Source organism: Kogia breviceps, chromosome 14 (assembly GCF_026419965.1).
Source record: "Kogia breviceps isolate mKogBre1 chromosome 14, mKogBre1 haplotype 1, whole genome shotgun sequence".
Lineage (NCBI taxonomy): Eukaryota > Metazoa > Chordata > Mammalia > Artiodactyla > Physeteridae > Kogia > Kogia breviceps.
Window position 1 is genome coordinate 53,868,055 of NC_081323.1, and position 20,438 is coordinate 53,888,492.

The 20,438-nt window shown below is 49.1% G+C and overlaps 1 protein-coding gene and 1 pseudogene across 2 annotated transcripts in view; one reads left to right on the plus strand and one right to left on the minus strand.

Annotated features, from left to right (window-relative positions):
* NOL4L (nucleolar protein 4 like) overlaps positions 1-20,438 on the minus strand; it is a 130,630-nt gene that overhangs the window by 43,339 nt on the left and 66,853 nt on the right. The window lies entirely within an intron of this gene.
* LOC131741387 (large ribosomal subunit protein uL23 pseudogene) lies at positions 12,627-13,093 on the plus strand (annotated as a pseudogene).

The following is a 20,438-nucleotide window of genomic DNA, read 5'->3' on the forward strand; positions in this document are numbered from 1 at the left end:
TTTTGCGGTACGCGGGCCTCTCACTGTTGTGGCCTCTCCCGTTGGGAGCACAGGCTCCATACGTGCAGACTCAGCAGCCATGGCTCACGGGCCCAGCCACTTCGCAGCATTGGGATCTTCCCGGAACCGGGGCACGGACCCGTGTCCCCTGCATCAGCAGGTGGACTCTCAGCCACTGCGCCACCAGGGAAGCCCCTTATTTTGTTTTTTAATGGCTATCCTAGCTGTCCCAATACCATCTTTTTTTTTTTTTTGGCTGCGTTGGGTCTTCGTTGCTACTCACGGGGGCTGCTCTTCATTATGGTGTGCGGGCTTCTCATTGCGGTGGCTTCTCTTGTTGTGGAGCACGGGCTCTAGGTGTGCAGGCTTCGGTAGTTGTGGCACACAGGCTCAGCAGTTGTGGCTTGTGGGCTCTAGGGCACAGGCTCAGTAGTTGTGGCGCACGGGCTTAGCTGCTCCGCGGCACGTGGGATCTTCCCGGACCAAGGCTCAAACCCGTGTCCCCTGCATTGGCAGGCGAATTCTTTTAACCACTGAGCCACCAGGGAAGCCCCCAATACCATCTTTTAAATAACTCATCTTTATTCACTGATTGGAAGTGCCATCTTTATAGTATACTAATTTCCCCTTATTTTTGGAATTGCCTATTCCATTGATCTGTCAATTCCTGTCCCAATACCATAGCTCTGGAATATATTTTAATATCTGGTAGGGCCAGCACTCACCTCTACCTGCCATGAACTGTCCCTGCCCCCAGCATAATAAAGACAAACCCTTACCACAGCAGGGAAGGCTCTAGGTACAGCACAATTATGGCAAACGGCGAGGGGGGGGGGCGCATTTCTGACTGAGGGGCTGTTGGGGGGTGGTTCCAGGAAGAGGTGACATCTACTCTGAACCAAAGAAGGCGGGAGGAATGTGACAGGTGGCAAGTGGAGAGGGCATCTCAGTAGGAAGAGGAGCGTGGATAGAAGCTCCAGGGCTTCACACATGCCTGGATTCAAAATACCTGATCTGCAGCTTGGGTAGTAACTCAGCTTATCCATTTATTCTTCACATTCGCTGATTTTTGCCCAGCTGGCTGCAACCTCATAGTTGGTTTGACACCTTTGTTGAAATCTAGGAGAAACTGTCCCGTTTCCTCACTCCTTCTCTATTCAGATAAATTTCCCATGATGTGTATCACTAAGAGTCTGACTTGTTGAAATACACTTTCCTAACAACCATGACAAAAGGTAAAAATTACAATTTCATCAATTGCCTTTTCAGAAATGTGTTGCTTTAAAATGTCATCAATTAATCTCTCCTACTCCAAAACCTTCAATGGCTCCCGGTCACTGGCAGAATCAAGTTAGAGCTCTCTGGCCTGGTGTTTAAGGGCTTCCACAGCCCTTCTGGCCTTACAGCCTTCTGTTCCAAACTGTGAACTCTGCTTCAGACTCACATCTTCTGTCCCTCAATTGCCCATGTGTGACCCCCTTCAAGCCTTTGATCATGCATGCTTCCAGACACACGTTTTTTTCCACAAATATGTACAGACCCCCCTACCGCATGCCAGGGACCATGATTAGTATGGGTGACACAACAATGAACAACACAGATACAGGTCTTCCCAATTGTAGCCTGCAGGCCAGCAGGAGAGAGAGAGATTAATCAAATGACCACAAAGTTTTTAGTCATAGGATATATATTCGGTTTGTACTTGACAGTTGTGGGACCTGCTAGGAAGGAACTGCCTAGTTATGTGAGGACATAGTGGATCCTGGAGGGCTCCACTGAGGAGGTGACATTTAAGTTGGGCATTGAAGAATGCATGGGCGTTCACTAGGTCGAAAGATACTCTGGGCCGTTAACAAAGACATCCTCCACCCCTGGCAGATCTAGGCCCCTCTGAACTCAGAGCGTCAATTTCACAGACCACCCAGCTGGCTCTGGTGGCAGGTCTCCATCAGTCTTATATCACTTAATGCACCTGTGGTACTTCCCATTTCCTCGGCTATACCTCATCTCCCCAACTGGACCATGAGCTCTCAGGGGCTGGGACAGGCTCTTAGGTGGCAGAGTCCCTGGAAGCATCCTGTGCACAGTAGGGACCTACCACTGCATCACTCAGGACCCCATCCTGCCCACTGCCCGGCACAGCCCTGATGTCTGCAACAGAGCTCTGAATTAAGCGCACTCCCCTTAATGCAGACCACACTTTGCAGCTCCCCAGAGAGGGCACCTACCTCCTCTCTCCCTTCTTTCCTAGCACCTTTGGAGAGGCTCGGCCAAAAAGCCAAGGCCAGCTGCAACCTGGCACTACTGCTCCTGGGTGCGCACACAACAAAAACGAGTATGGATGGTCCCCAAAGAACACACCAGGATGGTCTTAGCAGCACTATTCTCAGCAGCCCCAGCCTGGAAACTACCAAGTGTCCATCAGCGGAGAATGGATGATGGTGGTACATCTACACTGTGGAATACTGCTCAGCAATGGAAAGGAACAAACTAGTGGTGCAGGCCCCAACACAAGGACTCTCATGAACTCATGCTTGTGGGCAAAAGAGCCCACACATGCCATGGTAGAACAGGCAGAAGCAATCTGTGGTATCAGAGGTCAGGAGAGTGGTCACCCTTGCCAAAGGTTAGTGACCAGAGCAGGGCTCAAAGGGTCTTTGTGGTGCTGACAAAGTTCTGTTTTTTGATGTGAGAACTGGTCACAAGAGGTGGATTCAGTCTGTAAAAATTTACTGAGCTGTCCACTTAATGATATGTGTTCTTTTCTGTATGCATGTTATACTTCCATAAAAGTATGAAAAAGGGGAAAAAAGCTGAGGCCAGTTACCATAGCTGAGCAGCTTAGAGCTTGGTGTAATCCATTATGGCGACCCATACAATACCAGGCACCCGTGCTGGGTGGTAGGATATGTTACCTTATTTGACCAGCCAAATAACAAGGGTGATTATTAACTGCCATTTTGCACACGAAGATAGTGGCTGTGGGAGGGAGATTAAATGACACATCGAGTCCCCCAATAGCTCTGAGACCAGGGGACATGCCCATAGTCACAGAGTTAAAAGCTAGTGGCCGTGCTGGGGTTTGAAGCAGGGAGCGCTGGTCTCCAGGGTGCATGGTGGGCCCTGCCCAGGTGGGACCACTGAGCCCTACCGCGGAGCACTGTGCTTCACCGACCTCCAGCAGAGCAGAGAGAGGAACCCTCTAGAGCGAGTCTGGGGCTGGGTGGGCAGAGGTTTCCCCCGGGGTTGAGGCTGCTCCGAGGTGGTCAGCCCCTGCGTGGACCCCCAGCTTCTCCGTGCAGCCCCTGAGGGTGGCTGAGCCTGGGAGTCTCCTGGGAGGCAACTCTGGCTGCTCCTCAGCAGGTGATTGGAGGAGAGGCGGGGCCCCTCTGCGAGCTGAGCGAGACGCTGGGAAATTGGGGCAGGTGGTCCCTCCGTGACGGAGGCTGCAGGTGGGGGTTGTGTGGGGGGATGGGTAGCAGCCAAGGCTTTGGGGCCAGAGATGCTGCACAGAGGCCTTGCTGGTGGCGGGCGTCCTGTGTTTGGCAGTCAGCATCTAGGGTGGGGGTAGAGCAGGGGACATGTTTTGCTTGCATTCAGGCCCTTCCTCGGTGTGATCTCAGGCAGGAGACTTAACTTCTCCAAGCCTCAGTTTTTTCATCTCTGAAATGGGGGCACAATTACAGGAGCTTGTTTCTGAAGGCTGCCGTGCGCTTAAATGTAGGGATGCCTGCATTTAAGTCAACAAACATTTATTGAGCCCCTACTGTGTGCCAAGGCCTGACCCAGGTGACGGACTGTGGTTGTGAGATAAGCAGACCCAGGCCTATGCCCATGAAGCTGCTGGTGCAGGGGGCCTTGGCCTGGCCCTACCCTCACCATCACTTTCTTTCTCCTTTCCCTTCTCCCCCCCACCTCCCCACCCATCCCTTGGGAAATAGCAGCATTAATGTGGGAGGGAACAGACTCTACCTCTCACTCACTTTGGGTGAGTTACCTGAGCTCTCTGACACCGAGTCCCAGTTGCCCCATGTTGTCTGTAAGGGACAATACAGAAGGCCTCAAGAGATGGCTCCTGCTCCCCTCCCTGCCACCCCCTCCTCTCTTCCCTTCCTCCCTGCTTCCGCTCTGTTTCCTTCCTTTACCATTCTTTTTTTTCTTTTGATATGGACCATTTTTTTAAGTCTTTATTGAACTTGTTACAATATTGCTTCTGTTTTACATTTTGGTTTTTTGGTTGTGAGGCATATGAGATCTTAGCTCCCCGACCAGGGCTCAGACCTGCAGCCCCTGCATTGGAAGGTGAACTTTTAACCACTGGACCGCCAGGGAAGTCCCTCCCTTACTATGCTTCCCCCTGCCCAAGCCTCTGGCAACTTAACACCCAAAGGCATTGTCAAGCTCAGCTGATGGTGCCCAGGCCATGGCAGATACTGTGGACTAACTTACCTGATAGCTAGACTCAACATTTCTCTCTCCCTTGTCTGAACTACAGAAGGTGGGAAGTGAAATTTTTTCTTTCCCAGCCCCTGCCCCCCACCTGCACCCCCGCAGCTGGAAGTGGCCAGGTGACCCTGGCCAATGAGATGTTAACAAAAGTCTATTGGCAACTCTCTGGGAAAGCTTTTGCTTTGCTGGACTAAGCTTACGCCACTCCTTCCCATCTTCCTCTCACCCTGAATGTGGACAAGATGGCTGGAGCAATAGCAGCCAACTTGCAAGTGTGAGGAAAAGGTCAATAACATCACAGAGACACCAACCCAACATGGCTGACATCAACACCAACATTTGTGCCACCACTCTTCCTATTTCAGGTGTAAAAAACCTTCATGTTTTGTTATAGAGCCAGCTGGGTTTTTGGACCTGTAGTCAAAAACATCCCTGTCTGATTCACAGGGCTCCTGTTTATGGATGGACTGGACAGTAAGGACCCCAGACCCATGTGGCCTTTTCCCTAGAGTGTCAACTCCTTAAAGAGACTGAGGAGGGGGGCTGTGTCAGAGCACCTGCTGTGGCTACTGCGGTGCAGGGTGGGGTGGACTCTGCAGAGGGAAAGGTGCCAGGCTCTGCACAGGTGTGCCCGGGCACTTCCCGAGCCACAGCAGTGTTCCAGGTAAAGAGGATCTTCTGTTTCTATCCTAGTTTTTCTTGAGGCACTTGGAGCTGTTCCAAACATCCAAGCCTCCCAGCAACCATGGGGCTGGCAAGGCCTAGACTCTGTCACTCACATCTACTGAGGAGGAAGCTGCAGGAGAGAGAGGAGAGGCCAGCCTGGGGCCAGGCTGCTTGTAGTCGTGCTGGGCTGAGCCCCTCTCCCGCCTGTCTGCAGCACCCCAGCCCAAAGCTCAGGGCTATCCAGGCCCTGTGATTTACTGCTGAAGGCTGGAGGTGGGCTGGCTGGGGGCAGGAAGGGCAGGTGGGTAGAGCTCTGGGCCCCTTTCCCAGCAACATGCCTGCCTCCTGCTGACCCTTGACATACTAACTTCCTCCCCAGAAGAGTTTCCTTGAAGAAAGGGGTTCCTCTGTCCAAAAGCAAATTTTGAAAACCACTGAAGTCTGGCCCAAACCTGCTGTTCCAGTAACAGGGAAGCTGCAGCATGGAGAAGTGAAAGTTAGGCAGCTGGTGCGGGGTAGGGCCACACCTAGGGTCAGAGTCGATGGGCTCTCTTGGCCGCTCATCTCCACTTGCTGTCACCTCCAGTTAAGCCCCTGCCCTCCTCTGGAAAAGGAAGGTGCGCCTTGAGGTTCCACATGCACACGACAGGTGGGCCAGAGAGAACTGTCCTCTGCAGGCTGCTCGGGCTTCTCCCAAGCACGTCTGCCCCTCACTCCCCTGTCCTAGTCCCCTTGCTGTTCCCAACCTAGGGCCTTTGCACTCACTGTCTGCTCCACCTGGAAAGCCTTTCCTCTATAGGGCGGGCCACCTCCTATCAATTGGGTCTCGGCTTGGATGCCATCTTTTCAGAGAGGCCTTCTCACCCAGAGGCCCAGTCTATCAATGGTCTCTATTTTAATTCTCTGCCCTAAACATCTCACTTTTGCATATCTTTTTTTCTTTCTTGTCTTGTTTATCATCTCTATGGCCCGTGAACTCCCCGAGAGTGGGCTCCTTGTCTGTCTCAGAACAGTGTCTGGGACGTTGAAGGAACTTAAATGATCATTGAATGAATGAAGGAGGAGATTTTTTAAAAACTATACACACAGAGGGTCGCAGGGAGGGCAAGGGTCTGGAGGGCTTCGAGGAGAAGCGTGGGCCTTTGCCTCCTCTGTCCGAGTGGAGGTTGGGGAGCCCTCAGCCTGCCGTGGGTCGATGCCTGGTCACCCTATGAGTAAAACAAGGCAGCCAGCACAAACAGTGTGACACTGCTGTGCCACCCTCAAAAAAAAAAAAAAAAAAAGAAAAAGATAATTATACTCCAATAAAGATGTTAAAAAAAAAAAAAGAAAAGAAAAAGAAAAAGGCCCGTTAATGAAGCAAACACAATCACAACCAGGAAGAATCTTGGCCATGCTTCTTCGAGTCCACCCAGAGCCATTATCTCTAATTGATCTCCAGACATCAGCTGCTGAAGCGTCTGAACCCCCTCCTGCATTTTCCAGGTCTGGTTACAAAGCCCTGGCCCACCCAGCCACCAAGTGGGGCCAGGTCTCCTGCAGCAGCTCTTTGCTGGGGGCTGGAGCCTGTCTGGGCCCCACCTGAGAAGAAGGAGCCATCAGGATGCCAAGGTCGGGAGGTCGAGAAGCTGTGGAAAAGCCACAACCCATAAATGCTCGGCGCCCCCACAGCCAAGCAGCCTGCATTACGGTGCCTTAAGCAGAAGCCTCCACAAAGCCACCGGGGGTTTTGCCCTCAAAAAATTGTGACAAAAAACAGGGAGGGCTGGAGAAAGCGCCCTGCCCAAGATATCCCCCTTGAACTGGGGGATATCCAAGAACTGGGGTCAGGAGTTCCATTGTTAAAAACAACAACAGCAATAACAAGAACAATAGGGTGTGGCCATGAGACAGCAAGGCCCCTCTGGGTCTCAGTCAGGCTGGACCCAGCGTTGGAGGGGGGTGGGTCACAAGGTCGGCCATTGGTTCAGTGACCATCTGGACGTTTTGAGCTGCTCCTTCCTGGCCCAGCTGGGGAGAGACACCTCCTTTCTTGTTGGGTCCTTCGAGACAGAGCAGGGAGTCAGCTACCTGGGTGCCCTGAGGGGTGGTTCCCAGTCAGAGGTCTGAGAAGACAGAGCTGCTCTCGTGGACGGAGGCCCACTTAGCGGCTCCTGACCTTGCTCCTGCCTTTTCCCTCGACACAGATAAAGCATCTCCAGGCCAGCCCCACATGCAGGATTCTGCTCCCGGCACCAGGCAGCTCTCCTGCCTGCACCAGTAAGTTATGGGCACTGCATGCATTTCCCGCCCCCCCCCCCCATAATGAAGTTGAAAGGCTGCGTCAGCATCCTTGCAAGCATGGGGGTGGATCTGGGAGCCTGGAAGGGGACTGAGACTTTTGAAGCGGACAGGGACAACGATCTGTTCAGGTTTGGGGTATCGACTAACTGCATCAGGCAACTGGCTTTGGAGACGGGATGTTGGTCATTTTGTTTGTTTGTTTGTTTGTTTGTTTGTTTTTGCGGTACGCGGGCCTCTCACCGTTGTGGCCTCTCCCGTTGCGGAGCACAGGCTCCGGACGCGCGGGCTCAGTGGCCATGGCTCACGGGCCCAGCCGCTCCGCGGCATGTGGGATCCTCCCAGACCGGGGCACGAACCCGTGTCCCCTACATCGGCAGGCGGATTCTCAACCCACGCGCCACCAGGGAAGCCCGGATGTTGGTCGTTTGCTGCTTCTTTCCCACACAGCTTCAGGGAAGCAGGAGGAAAGAAGAGAGACACGGACGTCTCTGAACCCAGGCTGCCCTGGCGAAACAGCCGTAATGCTCATTTTCTTCAAGTATTTGGAAACTGCAGCAAGTTTCTTCAGAGCACCCAAGGATTGTCAGCGAAATATATTGATCACTAAAACAATGCCCTGTAACAAAGATGTTTGACAATGGGTTTTTCACTTCCCTTTTTGTCCTCTCAAAAAAGAGGTTTCCCAGAAAACGTTCCCTCTCAAGTTTTAGCTATGCCCTATTTTGCCTGTCACCATCCTTAGGAGGATGGGAACGCTGGGCTGTCAATATTTATAGCCCCCAGATTCCAGCACGGAACTGTGATGCTCCTGGCTCACAGCCCATCCGGTCTGCTGGGTGAACAGAAAGGCCTGCAGTCAAAGTGTTTCAGCTTCACGTTTATGTGGATGGATCAACGGTGCCTCAATATCTTTCCCTCACCAAGAACGGAGTATGAAATTTTTTAAGGCATTAAACATTTTTTTTTTCAAATACTTCTTTTTTCAAGCCAAGGAAACTTTAAAAAATAAGGACAACAAGAAGGGGAACCATTCCTGCTACATAGTAAGATATATTAATTAGATGTATTAGATATTAAGACATATTAGCCTCAATAATACTTAAAACAGTGTGTGGCTAGTACATGAACAGACAAAGAAACTGGAGGACTGAATAGAAGTACATTCTGTTTCAGATGGAAATTTAGTAAATTATAAAGGTGGCATCTCAAATCAGTGGGAAGAAAATAGATTCCTTAATAAATGATGTTGACACAAAAGGGTAAAGCAGGACCTGTATCTCAGAATATACAAGGATGAGCTTCAAATGGATCAAAGATCAAATATGAAAAATGACAACATGTATATTTTTTTGCTCTGTTAGCTGAGAGGGTCTAAAAGAAAGGACACCCCAGTAGCAATAAGTACACTTATTGCCCAGATCTTGGTTTTTAATATGATTCTATAATATAAGGAAGATATGGCTGATTCTAGGATTGGGGTAGAATATATACAAGATGAGCCTGGAGCATCTTGTAGTACCAGAAAGTAAAGAAACATTAAAACAAAATAAAATCCTTCAAAAAACAAACCAACAAAAAACTTCAGTGGGGGTATGTCAAAAGAGCACAGGAGTCAACTGAAAGAGCTCCCAGTGGCCAAAGCTGGAACAGTTTGAGTATCAAAATAGAGACAGCAGTACTGAGTTATAACCCCAAGTATAGAATAAACAGCCATACAAGTAAATGATTGAATAGATTTATAAATGAGGAAGGAGAAACAAACCTCCCAAGCAAAAGAATTCCAAATAATGTATGTAGACACCTTACCCTCAAGGAGGGAAATGATAAACCCCACTCCTTAGGTGTGGGCTGCACATGGCAACTTCCTTCCAAAGCATACAGTACGGAGGGGTGTAAAAGAATAACTTTACAGTGATGACACCTGACAAACATTATGTCAGCCAGTGTGGCCAAGGCAACATCAACGGTCATGAGTCATGGTGACAGTAGGTACACTTGATATGATGTGGTAAAAATGGCACTCTGAGTTTGGGATTGGCAGAGGCAAACTATTATATATAGGATGGATAAACAACAAGGTCCTACTGTATAGCACAGGGCACTATATTCAATATCCTGTGACAAAACATAATGGAAAAGAATATGAAAAGAATATGTGTGTGTGTGTGTGTGTGTGTGTGTGTGTGTGTGTGTGTGTGTATAACTGACTCTCTTTGCTGAAATTAAACACAACATTGTAAACCAACTATACTTCAATAAAAATTTTTTTAAATGGCACTCTGTGTCTGTGGTCTTCCTCCTAATAACCCATAACCCCAGTTTTTTTTTTTTTTTTTTTTTTTTTTTTTTTGCGGTATGAGGGCCTCTCACTGTTGTGGCCTCTCCCGTTGTGGAGCACAGGCTCCGGACGCACAGGCCTAGCGGCCATGGCTCACGGGCTTAGTCGCTCCGCAGCACGTGGGACCCTCCCGGACCAGGGCACGAACCCATGTCTCCTGCATCGGCAGGCGGATTCTCAACCACTGCGCCACCAGGGAAGCCCAACCCCAGTTTTATATTGAGAAAAACATCAGACAAATTCCAAAATTCTACAAAATACTTGACCAGTATGCTTTAAAACTGTCAAGGTCGTTGAAACCAAGAAAAGGCTGAGAAACTATCACAGCCAAGAGGAGCCTAAGGAGATGTGACAAGTATATGTAATAGTGTATCCCAGATAGGACTGTGGAACAGAAAAAGGACATTAGGTAAAAACTAAGGAAATCTAAATAACATATAAACTTTAGTTAATAATGTATCAGTATTGGTTCATTACTTGTAACAAATGTATCATACTAATGTAAGATATTAATAATAGGGGAAACTCTGTGTGTGGGGGGATAATGTGGGAATTCTGCACTAGCTTCTCAATTTTTCTCTAAATCTAAAACTGTTCTAAAAACATGAAAATACTAAAAGAGAACACGGAGGCAGAGTGGAGTTAGGTTTTTTTTAAGACTCAAATGCAGAAGCTATTAAAGAAAAAAACTGATAAATTTGAGTACATAAAAATAAAAATCACACACACACACCATAAGCAAGCTCAAAAGATAGAGGGCTAAGGCTGGAAAAAAAAGAGGCAATGGCTAACTCTGGAGAATCAAAAGAAAGAAAATGTAATCACAGTGTGATAATTGGCTCAGCTATGAATAACCTATACAGCCATTATAAAAGAAATATAATAATTTACCTAAATAGGGAGGTATAAATAATACTGAAGGATGGAAGAAGGAGAAATAATACATGTGTTTATGAGTGGGTGTAATAGTGTACATACTTACCTCCTCCAGCAGGAAATTAAACAACAATAACCAAAATAGCCCAAACTGAAAAATCAAGCACTAGCAGCATGAGCACATGTTATTTAGAAATAGGAGATAAATACCAGAAGAGACAGCTAAAAGATAAGAAAGAAAGGAGGCTGTCTCTGAAGGGTAGAAATTGAAGTGGGGAGGCTGGGACAGGATCTGCTGTTTTTCTATATGATTTTCAAGATATGTATTTTTTATTGATAAAAATAAAAATGAATACAAATAAACAAAAAAGATGAACACCTGAGAAGCTGTTTTTGAGGGTTAGCTGCGCTGGGGTGATGCGGGAGGCCCTGAGGGGCACAGGGCAGGACCTGAGATCAGCTACCCCACCTGCACATCTTCTCACAGCAGAAATGTGCCAAGGATCATTCTTTGCCTGGAGAAATCCAAACAGCAGCCTTGGTCAAGGTCAGCATTTCAGTGGCTTTTTGTTTTTCGTGCCACAGTACAAACCTTCTACAGTGCCAGGGATTTACTGAGATGGGAAAAGGTTTTTGCTACAGCTTCTAAGATCTTGATAATGGGGCCAGTGGCATTTCAGGCCTTTCTTGGGCTCTCATGGAGGCAAGCTGGGTCCCCTTCACTCAGCTACATAAGGTGGGCTGATCCCAGAGGCCTGTGGGGGGTGTCTGAGTGGAGGGAGGCAAGAAATGGAACATGAGAAGGAAGCCAGCAGTGGACCAGGAAGGCCTGGAGTTGGGAAGATGGGAAGGAGGCTGGGAACTGAGAAAGTGGCCCCAGCATACCTCAGTGGGTGAGCCCAGTGGGGAGAGGAGGAGAGGGACTAAAATTCAGGCAGCTAAGGCAGCAGACCGCACATTCTCACAAGTTCCACAGGGTCTGCCTCTCATATTGCTCCATGCACATTTCCAGAGAGCAAACGCTGATGCTCAAATACAAATACTGGTTTAGAGAAGTAGCTACAGCAAGACAGTAGCAAAAACTGCAAAGGTGAAGAGACTGATGATGGGTAGATGCTGAGGGATGTCAAAGAATGGTGCTGCCTCCACCCTTTCCCATTCTACTCCCCTGATACGTCCAGGGACCAGTAAAGGTCCAGAGTATATTTACGTTTTGCTTACATGCTGGGATTATAAAAGATCCTCACAAGAAAAAGGGATAAAACATGAATGTTTGGGAAAGAAAGAAAGACGGAAAGGAAGGAAGGAAGGAAGGAAGGAAGGAAGGAAGGAAGGAAGGAAGGAAGGAAGGAAGGAAGGAAGGAAGGAAGGAGGGAAGAAAGAAAGATGCTGCCTCTCACAGTGAAGCCCAAGTTACTCTTTATGTTCATAAGAACTACTGCCCTCCTTGACCTCCCCTCAGGGAAGACTGCTGAGGTCAAGAGCCCTCAACCTCCCCAAGGGCAGACCTCCAAAGTCAAGAGGCTCTGAAATCTTACTGGGAAACTGTGCTTTTGATCAACATAAAATACCTCACTTTGCCCTATTTTTTTAATGCTTTTTTTGTCTTGAACTTACTTGTTTGACACTAATAGCGCTGCCCTCTCTTTCTTATGTTTTAATATTCCTTTTTGTGTCATTTGAAAAGTCTTTTATAAATACCAAATGGATTTTATCATTACAAAACCTCATCTGAGCCTTTTTGACCCTTTGTAGTGGAATTTAACCCATTTACATTTATTGTGATTTGCTAGTGTTTCATCTTGTTCCTGTTAGTTTACCTATCTTTTCCATTTACTATATCTCTTTTTGGTTGCTTCTTCTTTTATTCCCTCATTTAATTACTCTTGCTGGACTGATCAAGTTTTCTTTGGTTCTTTTATTTTTCTCTAGTCATTTAGAAGTTCTACATTTTATTTCTATTCCATGAAGATTACTGTTTAATTTTCAAGAACACATTAGCTTTTTCACGATGATGGCACCAAAGGCAAAGAAGGAAGCCCCTGCCCCTCCCAAAGCCAAAGCCAAGGGAAAGGCTTTGAAGGCCAAGAAAGCAGTGTTGAAAGTCGTCCACAGTCACAGAAAAAAGAAGATCTGGACATCACCCACCTTCTGACGGCCCAAAATACGGCAGCTCAGGAGGCAGCCCAAATAACCTAAGAAGAGCACCCCTAGGAGAAAAAAGCTTGACCACTATGCCATCATCAAGTTTCCCCTCACCACCAAGTCAGCCACAAAGAAGACAGAGGACAACAACACACTTGTGCTCATTGTGGATGTCAAGGCCAATAAGCACCAGATTAAACAGGCTGTGAAGAAGCTCTATGACACTGGTGTGGCCAAGGTCAACACCCTGATCAGGCCTGATGGAGAGAAGCCCTGTGTTCAACTGGCCCCGACTATGATGCTTTGGATGTTGCCAACAAAATTGGGATCATCTAAACTGAGTCCAGCTGGTTAATTCTGAATATAAAAGGTTTTCACTATTAAACACACACACACACACACACACACACACACATCAGAACTGCTGCTTCCTTAAGAGACCATTAAATCCTTGGACATGGCAAAGTTTCCATTCTGCTATTTCTCCCCTGAGCTCACACCCTGCCTGGGCTTCAGGGCAGCCTGAGGAAGAGGAAGGAGGAGATTACCATTGCTATCAAGCTCTTAAATCTGGGTATCAGAGTCAGTACTCACAGGTTCTCCACAGGTAAAAGTCTTGTGAGTCAGGCACTGTTTAAGTAAGTGACAGGCTCTCACTGTAACCCATCAACTGTGCTTCTTTAGGTCTGCCCATTTTGGGGGGCCCTTTTGAGCAGGAAGGAGGTTGAGAATGTCCATGAGAAAAGCAAGCCACAAAGAGGGGTAAGGACTCAGAGAGAGAAGGAGCAGATCCCTGTTTTAATCCCTCCCTATCCCATAACCTGGTCTAAAATATTGAAAAGTGGCTTCCCTGGTGGCGCAGTGGTTGAGAGTCCGCCTGCCGATGCAGGGGATACGGGTTCGTGCCCCGGTCCGGGAAGGTCCCACATGCCGTGGAGCGGCTGGGCCCGTGGGCCATGGCCGCAGAGCCTGTGCTCTGCAACGGGAGAGGCCACAAGAGTGAGAGGCCCGCGTACCGCAAAAAAAAAAGTAAAATATTGAAAAGTGAAAGTGGCTAGCCAAAAAGTGGAAACAACCCAAATGTCCATCAACAGATGAATGGATGAAAACAATGTGGTCCATCCATACAATGGAATATTATCCAGCCATAAAAAGGAATGCAGTTTTGACACATGCTACAACATGGATGAACCTTGGAAACGTGCTAAGTGAAATAAGCCAGACACAGAAGGACAAATACGTGATTCCACTTATATGAGGTACCTAGATGGGCAAATTTATAGAGACAGAAAGTAAAACAGTGGTTACCAGGGGCTGGAGGTGGGGGGAATGGGGAATTATTGCTTAATGGTTACAAAGTTTCTGTTTGAGGTGATGAAAAACTTTTGGAAATAGTGGTAATGATTGCACAACACTGTGAATGTCCTTAATGTCACTGAACTGTACACTTAAAAATGATTAAAATGGCAAATTTTACATATATTTTACCACAGTTAAGAAAAAAGTGAATGTGGAGAGCTTTTCAGAGTGGACTTGTTTCCTTCTCCCCTAAGGGAGACGCAAGCCTGAGAAAGTTTCACACTTGGAATGTGCTCATTTCCTGCCCCAAATCCTTGCCTGGCTCCCGAGTTCTGGCTGAGGAAAGGGCTCTCTCGTGGCCTTGCTTGCACGAGGTGCATGCTCTGAGTCCCCTCTGGCTCCTCTTCTTCCTTCTCCTCCTTTTCCCAAACTGGCTCTGTTCTTCCCCAGCCCAGGTCCTCCTAGAGCTATTACCCCTCAGCTTCTCTCACCTGGGCCCTCTTTGCTGGTCCAAATCTCATTTTAAAATAAGTGAGTGTCCCCTGAACCGCCTGGCAGGTTCCTGGTCCCTTCTTGTTTCTGTTTTCTTGTCCTGGATTACAGTTCCCTGGCTGCTGTCTTGTCCCCTCTACTAAGAAGAGCTCCTTGAGACCAGCTACGCTGTCTTACTCATCTTTGTGGCGCTGGTCTCTCGGACAAGGTCATTCACTGTGTCTATTAAACCGAGGCTGCATAATAACATTACCATCAACAGTAGCAGAGGTTACTGAGATTTCCTCTGTGCTTCTGAGGTGTCCAGCACAGTGCTAAGCATTAGGCCTGCTTTGGGTCATTTAACTCTCGGAATAACTCAGTGAGGTAGCTATATTGTTATTATTCTCAAGTAACGTGAGGAAAACGGAGCGTGGAGGGGTGAAATGGTTTGCCCAGAGTCACACAGCTGGTAGGCGCCAGAACTGGTACCGTCAGCCGGACTCCAGGGTCTTTGGTGGGTGGGCTGAAGTCTTGGTTGAGAACAGTGGTGCTCCATGCTGGCCTGCTGAAAGGAGCAGGAGGGCCCATACTTTGGAGACACCACCCCCGCCCCGTCCGCCCCAGCCTCTGGGCAGGGGCTACCCTGCAGGCCCCACTTGTGTGTGGGGGAGGGGGAAGCCTGCCCTCCTCCCGCAACCTCCAGGATCCAAGGAAAACTCAGGGCCAGGCGAGAGCTGCAGAGGAGAGGGAGGCAGGCGTTAAGGAGTCAAGTCAGAGCCTCCATCACGTGGGTTTAAACAATGGAGCAGCGCACCACTTCACACGCTGCTGGGAGAACCATTAAAACCATTAGCGGGACATTAGTGCTGCTCCAAGAACTGGAGACACGGGAGGCAGGAGGCGAAGGAAGGTGCTGACAGCCCTCCCGCTCTGGAAAGAGCAAGGGGTTGCAGGGGCGGTGGGCACCGAAAAAGCCCGAGCCAGGGGTTGCCCTGGGAAAGTTGCTGAGCCGCCCTGGGTCTCAGCCTCCGCTACTATAAAATGCAAGTATGTGTCAGGGAAGGAACACAGATGATTTGTCTTCCTCCTTCGGATCTGGATCTGATTTCTACAACAACAGGGTCTTGGTTCAAACACTGCGATCTCAGGAAAGATCAGGATCACATCACCCATAACGTGGATATCAACTTATACACGCACCCCTGAAGGTAACTGAGCGTTCACGAGGTAGGGGGAGACCTCTACCCCACCCCAGCCCCCTACCAAATCCCTTCTCCCGTACTTCCTTAAGCATTATATATTTAAGGCGGCTCCCAGTTCCCAAGCCAAACAAAGCTCTCTGCCTGCTCTGCCAGTGTCTCTGCCAAGGACATTTCCTCTCCACTAGCCGTGCCGGCGATCTGACATTCAGTACCCAGGTGGCACACCGCCTCTGATTCTAAAGAGCACACCCTCATCCAGGAAGTACAGGGAGAAGTAGGGCTTGCGGCCATGGCAAGTGCACAGGTTTGGATGGAAGGGGTCTGAGTTTCAGCTCATGTTAGTGGCCGTGTGACCTTGAGCAAGTTACAGAACATTTCTGAGCCTCAGCTACGAACCTGTAAGGCAAGGATGACAACGTGGCCCTGCTGAGCTGTGAGGCTGAGGGGTGAAGTGTGTAAAGTGCTGAAACAGCATCCACCGTGCTCACTCCCCGTCCCTCCTCTGTTCCTCCTCTAAGCTCTTCCTACAGACCCCACAGCGTTGATTTCCGTTTTCCTTGTCTCTCTCACCGAACTCTGAGAGCAGGCAGGGCAGAGACTCTGTTCACCAGTCTCCTCAGCGCCTGGAACCATGCCAGTTCAAATGCAGGATGGATGGATGGATGGATGGGTGGATGGGTAGGTATGGGTGAGAAAGGAGTGGTAGGTGGAAACGTCAGGGCCCAGAGGGTAAGGAGACTGAATAGGATGGAAAATCAGCATCAGAAAAGCAAAGCAGGTTGTAAAATGGTGCATACAGGATAATTCCCTTTTCTATTCAATAGTCTGGAAGGGAGGACACCAAAATATTCACAGTGATCTGTGTGGTGAGAGGATGGTGATTTTTGTCACCATGCTTTTGCTTTTTGGCAACTGAGGCCATGTGTATTTGTGTAACTAAATAAAAAGTATGAAAGAAAATAAAATGAGACAGAAAACAAATCGGTGGCTGCGTGAAGATGAGACCCTAACATTCCTCTTGGTGCATCTTGCACACAGCCCTGAGAGGGGATTTGAAACATCAGCGGCTGGGGGTGCACTTGCTGGCTGCCTCTGGCCCTATGAGCTCGGCCTGCACCCCTCCCTAGGACCCCATCTTATCAGAGAATGCTTTGGAACATTCTCCGAGACAGTCCACATCTCATGAAATCTTCACACCCTCCCCCCTACAAGAAAATGTATTAATCATCAGTACAACTAAATGTGATTTCAGTTTTATATCTTTATGACTGTTTTCCCAAGTAAGGGGGAAAAAAACCAATTTTATCAGGCTACCCTCGCCTATTTTCAGCTCAATGTGGCCACCGCATTGACAGCTCCTGGGGGGTCTTGTGTCTTAGGATGGAGCTCCCGGGAGGGTGGAGTCTGACCCCTACGTGTCTTGCATGTTGAGGACACCATAAATATTTGCTGCACTGGATGAGATGTCAAGAATCTTTTTTGGTCGTGTGAATTTTTTATTTTTATTTTTTGCAGTACGCGGGCCTCTCACTGTTGTGGCCTCTCCCGTCGCGGAGCACAGGCTCCGGACGCGCAGGCCCAGCGGCCATAGCTCAAGGGCCCAGCCGCTCCGCGGCATGTGGGATCCTCCCGGACCAGGGCACGAACCCGTGTCCCCTGCATCAGCAGGCGGACTCTCAACCACTGCGCCACCAGGGAAGCCCCCCGTGTGAATATTATTATTAGATTTTCATATTACCTAATGTCTTCTGTGGAGAAAGACCCATTTCTCAGCACATTAATCCAACACAACTGGACAAAAGGTAACATGATTCCGTCCAGTTCACAAGCACACTCCACCACCTGTTCGTTGTCTGTTCAAAGCCAAGTGAGGGGAACATGTTCTACTTGCCTCACTTACAGTGTCTCCTGGATAGCTAATGCTGGAAAAAAAATGAATTCTTAGATTTTTCCCACCCAGAGTTTTAGATGTAGAGCTTTGCTCAGCATTAATAAAATATCATTTATCCCAGCTCCAGATACTTTTGATTTGGGTTTGTTTTCCACGTAGCCTGCATGAGTGATTTGTAGACACTACAGGTGTCTTCTGTCGGCAGGCCTTTCGGGGTCGCAGGGATGCTGCAGGGAATGAAACTACTTTCAGAGCCTTGTCTTGGGACACGGGGTTTGACAGCAGCAGAGGTAGTCCTGTGGCTGCGTTGGGATAGGGAGCCATTCACCCAGTCCTGCTCTGACTTCACTACAGGAAAGAAGTTGCCAATTCAAGTATATGTATTTTCAGTTCCAACTTAAGCTGAAGAATCAAAGACATCTGGGTCCTTGGCCCTTCCTTGCTGCTGCAGATAAATAAACTAATGAGCAATGCGACTTCTTGTTTGCCACGTGCCTGGCTGTAGAATCGGGCTAACGGTGCTGGCTGAGAGGCTGAGGCCTTGAGCGCTCACTGCAGTGCGCGGCATGTGGGAGACTGACAGCTGAAGGGCCCCAGGCACGAGGTGGGGTGCCACTTCTCCTGCCAGGTGTGCGCAAGGAGGGTCGGAGCCTTTATCCCCTACCACGGGAATGTTCAGATGATCCCCATCTGGGAAACCAGAAATGGAGGCAAGGAAGACACAGTCAACTCCACTGTCCACTGAGGCCACCACGATCTCAGCCTCAGCCCCAGCCGCAGCATCCTGGGGACAAACACCTCCCACAATTCTTCCTCCCTTTGGGAGTAGCCTGAACCTCACCAGGGCAACTTATCCATCTGGTTACATGAATTTCCGTTCATTCACAGACGTGCATCAAGTGCTTATATGCCCAACACTGTGCTTCTCCCACTTTTCTTTAGCTACAGAACTCCTCACATTCTCCGCACCAGCCACACCAGCCTCACAAATTCTCACTGGTGCTGTCCTCCCTCAAGCCACAGGGCCTTTGCACAAGCTGTTTCCTCAGCCTGGAGCTCTCTTCCCTTCAGATCTTGATCTCAGCTCAAGCACACCCTTCTGAGGCAAACGTTCCTGACCCCTGCCTCAGTCCCTGCACCGTGTCCATCTAAGTACTCATGGCACCATGAGTCTCCTTCCTGGCACTTGTCACAGCTGCACCATGATGGCTTATTACCATTTGTGTGTAATTTTTTCATTAGTGTCTGTCTCCCCCTAGATCATAAGAAGAGCTAGGAATGGTACTGTCTTTGCTCATCCCCAGAGCCTGGCTCACGGAGTGGGGCTTCATAAATATTTGTTGAATGACTGAATCCTTGCTAATGTACCTAACCTACAGTCTTAACGCCCCACAGACAGTAGGAATTTGTATACCAAATGAAACATAACAGAATCCATTAATGAGGGATCACAGACTGGGCTACACTGACCCCTACTGGTTCTGGTGGAGCTGGATGGAGCGCCATTTTGTAGAAAAGAAAGAGCCATGGGGCTGTACTCCAGCTGTTTGGCTGTTTGAGTGCCCCTGCTTTTCACCCTGCGTGGTGGTATTTAGATTTTATAACTATTAACAAAAGCAACACTCTTACAACTGGCATTCCAGCACAAAAGCAACTTTGCCATTGTGAGTTGAAAACCCAACACCATTTTCCCCACTGACATTGTTTATGAGTACATGAAGTTTCTTAGGGATGCAACCATCATAGAATAGACCATCTCAGATGAAAAGACGCAAGAAACGCAGACAGCTCTACTACCCAGAGCCAAGCTTACTTCATTTGACCCTTGGAGGCTGTAAGGATGGGAGGGCACACCATGCCTCCTCCTCAGGGGAGTGCAGAACTCAAGCCAACCAGCTCAGATCCTCAAACTGGGTGCCACAGCCCCAGATGCCACCTGAGCACGTCCTGTAACATCACCTCGGAGCTGACTGCACAGCCATCACCCCCCCGGGCGGACACACGCTCAGGTTGTCAAGGAGACCAGCCATACCCAGGACGGAATGCACCCAGGGCTGGAAGTCAGACTTTCAACGGAGGAGAAAGAATCCGTTCCCCTAGGCAGGCCTCAAAGATCCAGTAGGTTCGTATGTCACAACAGATGAAAAAACTTGAAGCGAGAGTTTAAGACATTATTACTCTAGTTTTGGGGCAGTGGCAGAGGGAGGGGGTGGCACTCAACTAGTCCTTCTCTGAAAGACAGTCAGGCTACTTGCCTTGCAAAGGGCTAGAAGGTGGGCTGTGTAGGGAGGCAGGCAGGAGGGGTTTTCTTTTCATAAACTGTTTCCATGGTGCCTTACAGCCCTGGGCAATCCACAGCTGGGGAGTCTTGGACAGCCGGGAAGGGGGAGCCCAGGGCCTTATGTCACCCAGGCCACCCTCCAAGGCCCAGCTTCCTGGCCTGTCTGGGCCCCAAGGGTGACAGAAGCCACAGGCAGGCAGCAAGGGCCCCCCTCTCTCGGGGGAAAGGAGCCGAGTGATGTAGCAGACAAAGGGCAGAGCAGAGAGAGAACAACCTAAGAGCCAAGGTGGGCAGCTCTTACCCACCCCCTCCCTCACCCCTGCGCTGAAGGAAAGTTTCACTGAAGACCCAGCAGACCCTCTAACTAGGAACACATTCCTTCCCTCCCCTCTCAGCCTGGACTGCATGGCCCAGATAACCAGATAAGGGCCTCTTTGATTTCCAGTGTGTTTACACAGGCTGTGGCCCTACGTCTCGGAAAGGATCAACCACATCCAGGCAAGTCAGGGCGCCTCCAGGTGGGGTTGAGGGGGG